The sequence below is a fragment of the Chlamydotis macqueenii genome, chromosome 2 (genome assembly GCF_036417535.1).
Source record: "Chlamydotis macqueenii isolate bChlMac1 chromosome 2, bChlMac1.mat, whole genome shotgun sequence".
Taxonomy (NCBI): Eukaryota; Metazoa; Chordata; class Aves; order Otidiformes; family Otididae; genus Chlamydotis; species Chlamydotis macqueenii.
In genome coordinates, this window is record NC_141557.1 from 103,039,701 (window position 1) to 103,053,641 (window position 13,941).

Consider the following 13,941-nt stretch of genomic DNA (forward strand, 5'->3'; position numbering starts at 1 on the left):
CTTCAGCAATTCCATCGTTTGGTCACAGACATAGGAAAGATGAAAGCTACAGGCGTTTTTACTGCATTGTTCAGGACTGCTTGGCACTGAATTAGTTTTACTGCATTTTGTGAAACTGCCACTCATCTTCCAACCTGACTTTAAGTAAAGGAAGAACTTTGATTAAAACCAGCAAGTCTGGCAGTCAGAGTACTTTTAATTTTTTTTTTTTAAAGATATTTCTTAGTTTTCCAGTAGATTTTTTTTTTTTAATGCTCTGGATGTATCACTCAAAACCTGCATTACATGGATTATGTACAAACATGAAAACAAGAGCCAATTTTAAATATCAACACAAAGTGGCATTTCTCACATTGTGACCTGAAAAACCACAAGCACCTTCTAGCTCACATCAAAGATAACTTTAAAAATTGCTCAGATTATAAGGCAAATCTTTTTTGCTGCCTTCCCTAGGACTAAACAAACCTACTTCCATCAAGATTAATCAGTATTAAAAAGGCTGCCTGGTTTAATCTATCTTGTGCACTCCTGCCAGAGATAACCATATCCATAATCAGCCTAAAGGTCAAACCATGGAAAAGGCAGTATTCATTTACCTTTGGGGCACTGACAACATCACTTATTGTATTTTTTCTGCCTTCAGTAGTGATTTTATCTTGTCAGTCACTAAATGAGAGCTATTAGCAGCAGTAGAAAACTCTGCTTCATTTACAGAAACCAGAAGATACATGTATAATGACAGACAGTGGTATATGTTATGTTTCAATAACTAAATTTCAATAGCATATTTACTTCAGATAGTTGCCAGGAAATCTGAGGACTCACCTCACTACAAAACTAGAGCATGCCATGTAACAACACAGAATAGTTTCTCAAAATGTGTTGACTCACATTCTCCTCAAAAGATCTAATTATCCTTTAAAACAGTATTTCTGAAATTATGAGCCAATAAATATCAACGGAATAGCCTGGCTGAGGAATACACCTATGGCCTCTGTTTCGAATCTGATAATAAGGTAGCCGTCTTTTTATTTACATATAAATGTCTATTTTAATTTATTTATCTATGTCTATTTGTCTACAGATAGTTAGGATACATAGGATATCTGCAGACAAAAAATAGATCTAGAAATATTTGAACAGATCTAGATCATTAATATATCTAGATATAAATAACTGGAAATTTATTTATAAATCTAGATAGCTGGTTATTTCAAATTACGTGAGTCTGTGGTGAGTCCTTTCACTTGTCTACCATTTGGATGTAATTTATCAGTTAAGACGAGACAGAGAACAGTGACCATAATAACACACTGGTATCATCAGTCTTTTGTGACCCTGATTTTTCTAAGGTAATTGAGTTAGATTTAGTTAGATCAGTTGTTTTGCTAATGTGAAAAGTTAATTATTCAGATAAAATGCATCTTTGTCCTACTTAGGTACATCAAATTCTGCAAACATTTCTGAGCAAAATTTCTCATAAAGAAATAGTAGTTTTTGAGAAATGTGTATTACTTATTACTTACTGCAAGAAGTGTCTCTATCTTCAAATAATTATTGCTAGAAGAAATAACGAATATATTTTTAAGTAACAGTTGTCGTGGTTTTGTTAGCGAGGGGGGACCTAAGGTGGTAGCTTCTGTAGGAAACTGCTAGAAGTCGCTCCCCTTTGTTCAGTGGACTCGGCCGGGCCTAGGGCGGACCGGCTGCTGGCCAAGGCCGAGCCGATTGGTAGCAGAATGTTCCGTGATAACGCCTCTGCGATAACGTATTTAAGAAGGGGAAAACAGAAAAAAAAAGAAGAGAGAAGAGAAGATGTGAAGAAGCTGAGCGGGGGCAGAGGCGCAGAGCGGGAGGCGCAGGCCTCATGGGCCTTGCAGGCCTCACCCTCTGGCCTCTCGCCAGGCAGCCAACTGGGCCCGACTCAGTCTAGCCCGGCTGCAAGAAGTGGAAAGGAGATGAGAAGTGAATAAGATGTAAAAAAAAACCATCCTGAGAGACATCTGCCAGCCTGTTGTGAGGAACGGCTGCAGATGCCAAGGTCAGTGAAGAAGGAGGGGGAGGAGTAATGCAGCTCCTGGCCAAGATTCCCCTGCAGCCTGTGGTGCAGCCCATGGTGGAGCAGGTTGTCCCCCTGCAGCCCATGGAGGTCCACGGAGGAGCAGAGATCCACTTGGAGCCCGTGAAGGACCCCGTACCGGGGGAGGTGGATGCCTGAAGGCAGCTGTGGCCCGTGGAGGGCCCGCTGGGACAGCTGTTCTAGAGGGACTGAACTCCGTGGAAGAGATGACCCACGCCGGAGCAGTTTCAGGAAGGACTGTGGCGTAGGGGTGGGATCCCACGATGGAGCAGGGGAGGAATGTGAGGAGTTCTTCCCCCGACCATGAAGCAGCAGCGTGAAACAACGTTTGATGAACTGATCGCAACCCCCATTCCCTCTTCCTCCCTGTGCCGCTCAGGGAGGGGAAGGTAGTAGAGATAATGTTGAGCTTGGGAAGAGGCAAGGGGTGGATGGAGGTTATCTTGTTCTCTGTCTCATTATCCTGCTGGTTGTAGTAATAAATGAATAGTTTTCCCCAAGTCAAGTCTGTTTTGCCCGTGACGGTAACTTTAAGGATTTCTCCCTGCCCTTATCTCAAACCTCGAGCCATTTTTCCTTATATTTTCTCTCCCTGTTCTCTCGGAAGGTGGGGGGAGTGAGAGAGAGACTGCGTAGTCTGGTCTCGATCGGGGCTGAACTATGACACAGTTCAGGATTTATTGTCATCCTTCACTGGAGTCCTAGAATCCAAATTTTCAAGTTTTTTTTCTGCAATCATGAACAAAAGAAACCACATTTTTTATAAGAAAATATGTATGTTTTCTTTTGATCCTACACCTCCAGAAACAATAATCCTGTTTGATCGTGAAATCAATAATGTGATTCATACTGGACTAATGAATATAAACCATTTAGGCTAAATTTTGAGTGAAATTGAGGTTTAAAAAAATAGTTTAAATGTCATACAACTGAGCAAGGAGATTCCTTATTTCTGAAAGAAAATAGGAAGAGTAGTGGAGGAGGTAGTTAAAACACTTTCAAATTTTCTTCAAAGTCTGAAGCTACTGAGGTACTTGAATTGATAAAATCTTACATATTTTGTCAGATCCACAGCCACTGGACATCTGACATTATATTTCAGTTGGAATACAAAATCATATAATAAATCGCTATGCCATCTTTCAAAAATCTCAAGAGTATTTCAATGCATGGAAGAAAGTCACTAGCAATAATATCTCCTCTCTACAGAAACCTGACTCTCTGGCTAGATCAGCTTATTAATATAGTAAAACTAAGCGTAATGAATTTGAGCAGTTAACAGGTGGATTAATTAAAGATCAAATGGCTTGTGTGGTATAACTGATAACTATGCTAACAGGAAAATAAACATAACTTTGCAAAGGGAAGTATATATTTGCAATGTTGGTGAACTGCACTTCCCAAATGAAAGTGGTAACCAGCAGGCAAGAAACGAAGTGCATGTAATTAAAAATGCCTGCAGAGAAAATGCAAGTGTAAACAAACCACAGAAATTACATCGTGTATACAAAGCACAGAGGTGATTCTTATACATTAGAATAGTGTCCAGCAAACAGAAACACTGAGGGGATCAAATTTATTTCTCAGTTTCAGTTACCAGATATGGTCAGGGTCACGTAAGATTGGTGATGCCAGTGTGATGTTACACGGGTTAGCATTCTCTGTATCCTCTTATACACTGAATTTATTACAATTTCCAGCAGTCATTTGTCCAAACTAGGGAGAAGGCAGTCTGCTAAAGTCTGTCTGTTTGCTATGACGATGCCATAATTTTTAGTACATGGAAAACTTTCACTTTTTTTTTTTTTTGTAGTAGGGTAAGGGAAACAGTAGAATCCAAATGAAACAGAAAAGTAACAAAATATGAAGCTTATCAAAATAGGATTTATTTTCTTTTCTTACTTTTCATTTGCTCCTGAATCTTAACAGACTTTGAGGAATGGTGAAAATGCAGTAGAGATGTGGGAGGAAGGGACTGGCCAGAGTGCAGAGGTTGTTGGTCCTGCTGCTGTCAGGGGGCTGGGAATCAGGACTGAGGGTGAGTGATACAGGGGAGGCACCACCAGTGCCACCACCATCACAGCCTGATTTTCACCCTCAAAACTAGTTATAGAAGTGTTTGGTTCCACTCTTCTGGGATCTGATGTAGATCATAAAGGCTGCCTCCCAGCTGTGGCTGTTTAATTCATACTGGCTGTGTTTTCATGTGACTGGCAAGGAGCTGACCTAAGAAAGCCATTACCCAGCAGATTTGACCACTCTGGTGCAGCACGCGATAAAATGACAACAATATGTGAGAACGACGGACATTTTTACTCCAGTGGATACAGAACAACGCTGCTCCTGTTGTGTACTACTACAGACTAAGCACTAGTATGTCCATGTACCCTTCCACAATGAATGAATCTGATAATTTAAAGTGATCTCTGTATCATGAAACGGGGTTTTACAACTGACTTAAGATACCCACTTTGGAGGGGCAGACTCTAAGCCAGTGCCTGGTTGTAGTAGCATAAGAGCTATAGAGTGCATCTCCAGTTGAAGATGCAGCTTAGAGCTCCTGACAGAGAAAGAAGGGCTTGACTTTATTCATGACTACTTAATAAAGTCCCAGAAGGCTGGTTCTGCAAACTGTAATTTCAGTGCTTTTCAATATTCGTTAATGCTTAAAGCAATGACAAGGACTATGTACATATTATAAGTACATAGATTAAGATAGAGAATCTTTTATGTCCATTAATTTTCTTCCCCAGGGACATGCAACCCAATTCTGTAATGCCTAATGTTCCCAAATACTTGGAAACCACACTAACAATTTTCATAGGGGCTTCAGTGTTAAACAAGTTTAAAGAAGTTTTAGTTTTCCTGTATTGCCATAAGTCCTTGTTAAAAAAAAAAAAAAAGAAATTGAAAAATAAACTCATTTCATTTTGTTTTCCTGACTAACATTTATTTTCTTATGTAAGAATATGTTTTTTCTTCTTTTATCATGTTGTATCTGTTGCACTTATGAGAAGTGCAGAGTAATAATCATATGGTAAATTTTTATTTCATTAAATACATCTGTAGATAATTAGAATTTCACTATCTATATATACACACTATACAATTTACAATATTTACCAGAACATAGCAGATAACAGTGACAGATATGTACACAAACACTAGCCTAGTCTGCACTAATTGTATTTAAGGAAGTTCTGCTTCACCCTTTTGGCTGAACATTGATTCCTCACTTGACATCTAGTTGCTATTGCTACTAATCATTGGGTTCCACCACCTTTGTCTGACCATTTGCTAAGAGCATAACTTGATAGTCTATGAACTAGCTTAATACATAAGTATGTCTCTGAAAAATCTGCTCATTGTACTGTGTTGCATGCACCTTGTTCCCCTTCTGTTTACTTCTGTGTAGTATGCTTTTACTAGAAAAATGTTTCAAACAAACAAAAAAAAAACCCCAAAAAGTGGATGCACTGGGTCCACCTGGGATGAAGTTAATTTTCTTCACAGCAGCCCGTATGATGTTGTTTTCTGGATTTGCAGGCAAAACTGTGTTGACAACACACCAATCTTTTAGCTACTTGTGGTGGTTTAGCCTGAGTTACCTCACAGTTTCTTGCTCACCCTACCCCTTGGGAAGAAAGGAAAACTTGTGGGTTGAGATGAAGACAGTTTACTAGAATAGCAAAGGAAAACTACAATAATAACAAAATATAAGGATACTAAAATATATTAAATGAACAATGTACTATTTCTTACAACCCAATGTCCCAATGATCGATACAGCCTGTCTTGAGCAGTGATCACGGAAACAAAATGGAACAGCAAGCAAAGGAGCGAAAGGGGGCCAGCAAGGTAGAGGGAACGATGCCAGTAAGTAAGAGAGAGATGAGATGGAGAAAATGGATGCATGCTCCTTTGTGGGCAACCCCCGCTTACTGTGCATGACGTTCATGGCATGGAATACTCTCTTTGGCCAGTTTGGGTCAATTATTCTGTCTGTCTTTCTCCCAGCTTCCTGGGTCTGCACATTAGCAAGACTTGGAAAGCCAGACAGTGTCCTTGGTCTCATTCACAACAACTCATATCATCAGGGTATTTTATTTTATTTATTTTCTTCACATAAAAAATCCAAAACACACTGTCTACTGAGAGGAAAATTAACTCCATCTCTGCCAAAACCAGGACACTACTGCTGAGCAGTGCTTATTAGTGTCAAGACTTTCTCTTTTTCCCACTCTACCCTGCAGCTAGTAGGCTGGAGGTGCAGAAGAAGTTGAGAGGTGACAGCTGATTACGAACAAAGGGATATCCCATACCATATGATGTTGGGCTTAGCAATAAAACCTCAGGGAAAGGATGAGGAAGGGGAGACATTCATGGTTATAGTGTTTGTCTTCCCAAGTAAGCTTTATGCATCCTGAGGACCTCCTTCACTGGAAGTATCAGTCCCTCAGAAATTAATCAACAGTAGTGTACATACTGTTTTTTGGTGATACGTTTCAAAGCTTGCATCCGGACCTTGGCTCAATCTTTCTAAAGTCTGTGAGTATGGAGAGAGAATTGTCTCCTGATGGGAAGTAGTGAATAAATTCATTGTTTTGCTTTTGTTGTGCATGCAGTTTTATTTCACTTATTAAGCAATCTTTACCTAGATTCACAAGTTTTCAGGTTTTGCTCTTCCAGTTCTCTCCGCCATCCTACTGAGAGGGGAATGAGCAAGCAGCTGGAGGGCGGGGCGGGGGGGGGACGCTCAGTTGCCAGCCAGGGCCAACTCACCACACCAGAGAGCAGTAATAGGGTTAATAGACATTTAAGGTTTGGCATTTTAAAATTCAATATACTTGCCAAAGGCCAAAATTTGTAGTCTAATTTGCACTGAAAAATACCACATGATTATGCTATTATGATAACTGCACTGCTATAGATTATGCCACTGAAACTTTGTATAAAAAGTATGTTTCATTCCATGTTTTAAGAATGGGAATAACTACTTGGCAAACTGTTAAATCTGTCTAGCTTATGCATAACTACATATTATTATTTAGGTCTTCCTGATCAAACCTAAATCCTTTTTAAAATACTTCCAGTGAATAAGCAGACATTCCTAATTAAACTGGGAGCTTTATTTACTTGAACTTTTATTAAATTAGATGGCTCAAGAATGATTCCTGTAAAACAGAAGCAAACTTCTGATAGATAAATGATGCTATATAAATCAGCACCACCAGACCAGAGGATCCCAAACAAGGGTTACCCGTATAATATTGAAGATTACATAACTTTCACTTTATTAACATAAGAAATTCAGGAACCTTCCAGTCTTTCCTACCTAGTAGGAAATAGACTGTGAAATATTTATTTGTAAAGATGAGACAGCCACACTATGTTGTGTGATTACAGGAAATAACTGGGATAAGAAGCTTGATAAAGGAACTGTAAATTTCTGTCTTCGATTTTTTTCTAGCCATTACATTCCACAAAAGATACTGAAATAATAGTGTTCTGTTATTGTAAGATCCATTTCAACAATCAGGACAGTTTGTTAACTATTAAATAAATTATGCAACAATGGTCTTAACTTGGTAGGGATGTCACTTGGTTAATTAGCCAGTGATTTACTGAAATTTATTCAACATTGTGAACAACCATTGGCAATATTTTGGTATGTCATGTGCTGCATCAAGAACAGCCAATGACTCAAATCCCTGCATAGCTGTGTAATATTTAAAAAAAAAAAATGTTCCTCAGATCCTTCTCTAAATTAAGACACCACTGATTACAGTGTACAGTTGATTAAAATGAACAGTGGAAATATGTCAAAACAGAAGAAAGAAACCATGAAGTCTGCTTATCATGCAGTGTTCACTTTGCATTGAGGTTATCTATCCTCTCTTCAAGTGTTCAAATAATATAATTGATAGTGAACAGTACAACTCTGACTACAGACATTCAATAAGAAGTCAGTAACACCTTCTATCTCTGGTTAACAAGATTATCTCACCTTTTCTAAACATCAACATGGTTGTAAGGGCTCAGTTTTGTCACGTCTAGGATAGTAAGGTAAATTACTCTTTATCCTTATCTGCAGTAACTGAAAGACATTTCAATTGACTACATAACCTCTGGTATAGTAGGAGATTTTGAAGAGAAGCTGAGCATTGCTGGAAAGAGTATACTGGTACCTATAGTCCTCAGTCTTTGGCTGGTTAATTGGTTTGTTTGTTTAGCGCACAGCATCCACTGTTGTGTAAAATGTTAACTACTAGAACTCCAGTACAAACTTAGTAGAGGTAGAAAACCGGATTAGAAACCTGAGCTCACACCCTAAAGATATGGGGATGCTCTTCAAGGATATCATTGATCTTAAGGAGAAAATTCCTCCTCTTAGATCAGTTATGAAACAATAGGCATATTGCTTCCTCAGAGCTTATCAACAACAGTGTATATATTGATTTTTGGTGGTATATTTAAAAGCTCACATCTTGACCTTGGCTCAAACTTTTACAAGGTCTGCGGGTATGTGGACAATGTAGAACTGAACTTTAGAAAACTGAAAATTAAATGGTGAAGAATGTTTAAAAACTAGAGGTAGGATTACTACCAATACTAAACTATAGCTCTTTACATAGCTATTATATAATAAACAGATAATATTATCTATTTGGCCATTGTGACACATTAAATTGACTTTCTGCCTTGGGCAACAAAAAAAAATGTATTATCATTAAGAAAAAGTGTATTTATGTTCTATTTTCATTCCATGTTTGCAAGAATCACCACTGTCATAGAGAATTAAGTTCACAAATTTTGAGGTAAACTTTTACAAATAGACTTCTTTCACTAAAAAAAAAAAAAAAAAAAGACAATCATTAGTATAGATTGTTTCATGCCTAAATAAATCAGCATTCTAATGCAATAAAGATTTTTTAAAAATACTGCAGTTTATTTTTTTTTCAGTTTCTCTATAGGGACATAATTCTTTACCTTTTTGTGTGACCTACAGCATCAGGAGCAGCTCCTGAATCACTCATAACTGAATAAGATCATGAACATAACATTTTACTAACACATATTTTCTTTCCTTCAAATGGATAAGCACTCTAAAAGAAAACTAGATAACTACAAATAGTAGACATATCCTTCTGTAGTAGATGTGAGTGCTTTACATTTTACTGTATCTAAGATGAAGAAAGAAAGTACAAATATTCCAGTAAATAAGTGTTTCCCAGAATAATGGCTATGTGTTAACATTGAAAGGTGCCTTTAATGCATTATAGTATTGTCAGGATCCCTGAGAATGGAAGGAAAACAAAGTATGCACTGATTCAGAAAGCAATTTGTTACTCTGGAACAATACAATAGTATATTGGACAAGTCCAAGCATTTTACACATCAGAAATGTCAATTAAAAGTGTTTAAATTTGCAATTGTTTATAAAGAGCAGAATAAAAGATACTGAAATGTGAAGGTATTCATTGCATAGAATATAGAATGACTTAAATATTTCAAGCACTTTGTGTTAACTTTGAGTTAACAGCCAACATTATTTTGTTATTAATTATAATCTAGGACTAGTTCTAGAACTGACTTTATAATGAAAGTAGTTTAAAGCCCACCAGCATCAAGAAGGTATCCTGTTAGAAACATTCTGTGTGAACTACACTGTTCTCCATCTGCTGTCATTTATCACAAGTATGCATTTTATCAAACCTTAAAAACATCCAAATAGCACTGAGCCTTTTAAAACAACAAACAAAGTCTCTCAAGAATTACTTGTAGAAATAGCATTTTAGTTTCCCCTTTCTTTCAAAAAAGATCATGTTTTGATAATCTTATCCCAAGGTAAAGATGTTAAAACCAGAATATCCTATCTATATGCTTTCCAATACAAAGAAAAATTCCCAATTGTTGCTGTGAACATAAGAATCTCTCACTTTAATTTAAAAAGACTAAAAGAATTATTACTAAAAAAGACAAACATAATAATAAATAAGATCAAACAGAGAGCTGTCAAACCCTTCCCCTCAACAAAAGAGACACAATAATAAAATGAGAAAAAAACTCTTGCAAAAGTCAAATTCATGTTTTTTAAAGTTTGTTTTACTGAATAGATAAAAGATAATAAAGCTGGGTTGCCCTTTACCTGAGGAAAGTAATTTTACTTATTTCTTCTCTAATTAGCCATCTGCCAATATAACTGCTAGACTAAAAATCAATTTGTACCCGCATCCTTATAAAGCAATATTTTTAATTAAATAACAGATCAGAGGCATTTGGGACATAAAAATATCAATAACCTCTCTTGAAAGTAAAATGTTTTCCATACATTACCTTGTAAGTTCTCTAAAGAGACAAAAACATTTAAGTACTCTATAGTGTCATTAACTTCAGTTGTCTTTGTCCTTTATTACAGTATTAGAAGATTGAACAATAAAAGCCCTTTTTATATGAAAATCACTTTCCTTCTAAGATGTTTGGGAGCCAATGTTCACCATGTTTTAAACGGGTCAAATAATAGAACTTCTGCAAATCCCTTGGGAACTATACTTAGTTTGGGAATCCTCATGACTATTGCCTAATGTTTTTTTTTCTTTGATAATTGATCCACACTACAATTAGTACAGGGAAAATAATATATATATATTTTTCAATATAGCTAACTGTCAAGTAATAAATACATTTTTTAATGACAGGATGGATGTTCATGCATATATTGCTTGCTGGCATTGATAATATAACATGTTTAATTGACATTAAAAATGAAAAATTAAAAAAAAAAAGTCCCAGACAAGTTACATGAAGAAGTTACCTATTGATGGCAAGACATCAAAAGTAGAAATTAATTACACTAGAATTCTATAGTCCACACTGTGAGGATCCACATCACTGATCTTCATAGATGTTAAATACCTTTAATCAGATAGCCCTGCCTATCTCAAAGTTGAATCTCTTCTTCTGACTTCCCAAGTTCCATAAATTACCTATTTATAGATCTCAGATATCTACTCAGGTGAGCTTGGATGAGCTTTACAGTAGTCCTAGGTCTATCAACAAGAAAGTAAAAGATTAAAAGTAAAATCACCAAGAGCTCAACTAAGTTCTTCTCTTTAGTTTCCATGCACAACCTCACTATGTTCATATTCTTCCTTCAGATTCATGGTACTCTTTTTAGCCCCTTGTACACAGGAGGGAAAAGGCTATCTCTAGATAAATCCTAGTGGTGCAGAAAGATGGGGTGGAGTCCAGAAGGATGCCAGAGCGTGAAGACATACTCCATCTGTGTGAATGTACTTCCTTTCTCTAATTGCTATGAGAATAGCCTATTTATGCTAACAACATTGTTTTCAGTGCTCTCACAAACTTTCTTTAGCAAACTTTGAGCATGCTGTCAGCCTGATCGTGTGATGCTTTTAAGCCATTTGCTGACCACTTGAAGTTAATCACTTGGACTTCATTTTATGCACCTGCTTTGTTATTACAAATGCATTATTCCCTCAAATAGTATAACACAGCTGTGCTACAGAAGTTTTATTCTTGTCCTTTCCCAAACCAGTTGGCTTCCTGTTGATTTAATCCCTGATTTCTGTGGATATCACTTTTCCATTCAGTGAATAATAAATTGTTTTCCTAAATCAGATGCATTTATCATAGTTTAGTACAATGACTGGCACAAGCAAAGGAGAAAAATAAACTAAGAATGAGAATAAACTAAGAATACAAATTACTTAGACCTCGTTTGTTACAAAATAATTCTTCACTTGGAATGATGCAGTTCAATACAGATCCATAAGTGCACACTAAGTATACTTTGGTTTGGGGGGAAGGTGGGGAAGTGGGAAGAAAGATCAACAGAAATTAAAGTTAACAAGCAACTTAAATACAGCATGATGGATCCAGTCCACATGCACTCAGTAATTAGTGCTTATATATCTGTATGTCACATTGGTTTTAGTCTTAAAAGTGGTGTGAGGACCTCTGATAAGGCTGTTAAGTCTACCTGTATCATGTGTGGTTTTAAATGGCCATCAAAATAAGACACAGAGAGATATGAAATTACTAAATGAAAGCTTATGGCCCATGTTATGGAGGAAATCAGACTTGATGATCATAATGGTTGCTCTGAGACCAAAATTTACAAATCTACGAAAAAAAGAATTATTGATTTGAGCGTGAAACGGGGATCAAGTGATAAAAATCTAGTACTGACAAAGGAATTTTAAAATAAATGGGTTCCTAAGTCTTTTAAATGTATTTGGAAACCTCAATTATTGCTCTATATCAAATAAAATCACCATATTTGATCCTACTATCTTACCCTAAAGGAAACAGATACTTTTAAAGACAAGACTTTTTATGGAGACTATTTTTTGGTAATGTTCCACTTCTAAAACTGTCCACTGCATGAGGATGAAAAGGGAAAATTGATGAGAACAAAAATATTGGAACAAAAATTTGTAGCCTATAGAAGATACTGAAATATAAATGCTCTGACTTCCAACATTTCACTGCTAGAGGTGAATAATCCACTTAATACACATTCTCTTGAAAATAAGCCTTTTCTATTAACTGTTTTTGATATCTCATATCCTTACATCTGTTTAGAAGTATACCCTGAAAAATAGATAAGTTTTTTTTCAGTTATTAATGATTCCTTATTTGGAAGCTGAGGGTTGTGTGAAATAAAAAGGAAAACAAATAAAATAGATTGATGGTTTTTCAAAGCTGCTTAGAGCTTTGTAATGCTAAAATAAGATCTAATTTTTATTATTTGAAGTACATATCAATGTAACTGCACTCGGAGCCCAAACCTATAAACCCTGAATATTTTCTACACTCTTTTCCAAAACATACCTTTCTGCCCTGTAGTTATGTATTAGACTTAGCACAAGTTTCTGTTATGGAGCCATCTACGTGTCAACAGCTTTGGAGCTCTAATTTCTGTTTATAAACCTGCATTACAGCTAAGTAATTCATTAGTGTATTTTTTTTTTTTAATAGAAGGAAAAGGCGTCCAGGTGCAGATGTTGTGATACCATCGGAAAAGCTAGCCAAATGTGACAGTTCTTATTTTTAAAAACAGCTGTTGCTTTATGAATTCATTTATATTGCAGTTTAATCTGGGAATGATGTAGAATCCCTGATCTTGTTTTCTTAAAAATGCATTAAGGTGTTAAGTGACCAATTAAGTTCTGATTGTCAAATGCTGAGAAATATTAGAGCTCTTTAGCTCAAAAGGTGCTATTCAAAGAAGTCGGTGACATATCTGAGAGAAAAAAAAAAGAATGGCATGTTCTTAAATGAAAACATTTACACAAGTCTTTAATAAAATACATTTTAAAGTGCTGAGTGAATTTGCTTTTACTGTGGGAAGATTTAGTTTTGGCTTTTCAATTTGTTAGCCACAGCTCTCTGCCCTCCTCAACCCAGAGAGATTTAACTCCTTGATATCATGTGTATCCAGTCTTTAAATCCAAAAGCCCTCATTTGTTGTTTTTTTTTTTTTTTTTACTGTTCAGTCCTTTATCTCCATGGCAACAAGCATGCCTGTGCAAAAAAAAAAAAAAAAACACAGAAACATATCATAATATTCAAAATACTGCAGGGTTTTTTTTTCTCATTCTTTAACATTCTACATTTTAGAAACTTTATGGATCCCATGGAAGGACTTACAATAGATTTCTAAAGCTGGTAGAAGATGTATCTACTAAAAATCTGATAATACTCCCAGTACCATTGTCTCAAGCTTGCATAAACTGAAGGATTCATAAAAAGCAAAGGCAAAATAACCATCTTCAAATAGCACTTTTTTCATAATACTCAAATTGCAAACTTACCCCTGATGTGTCTTGAATGGA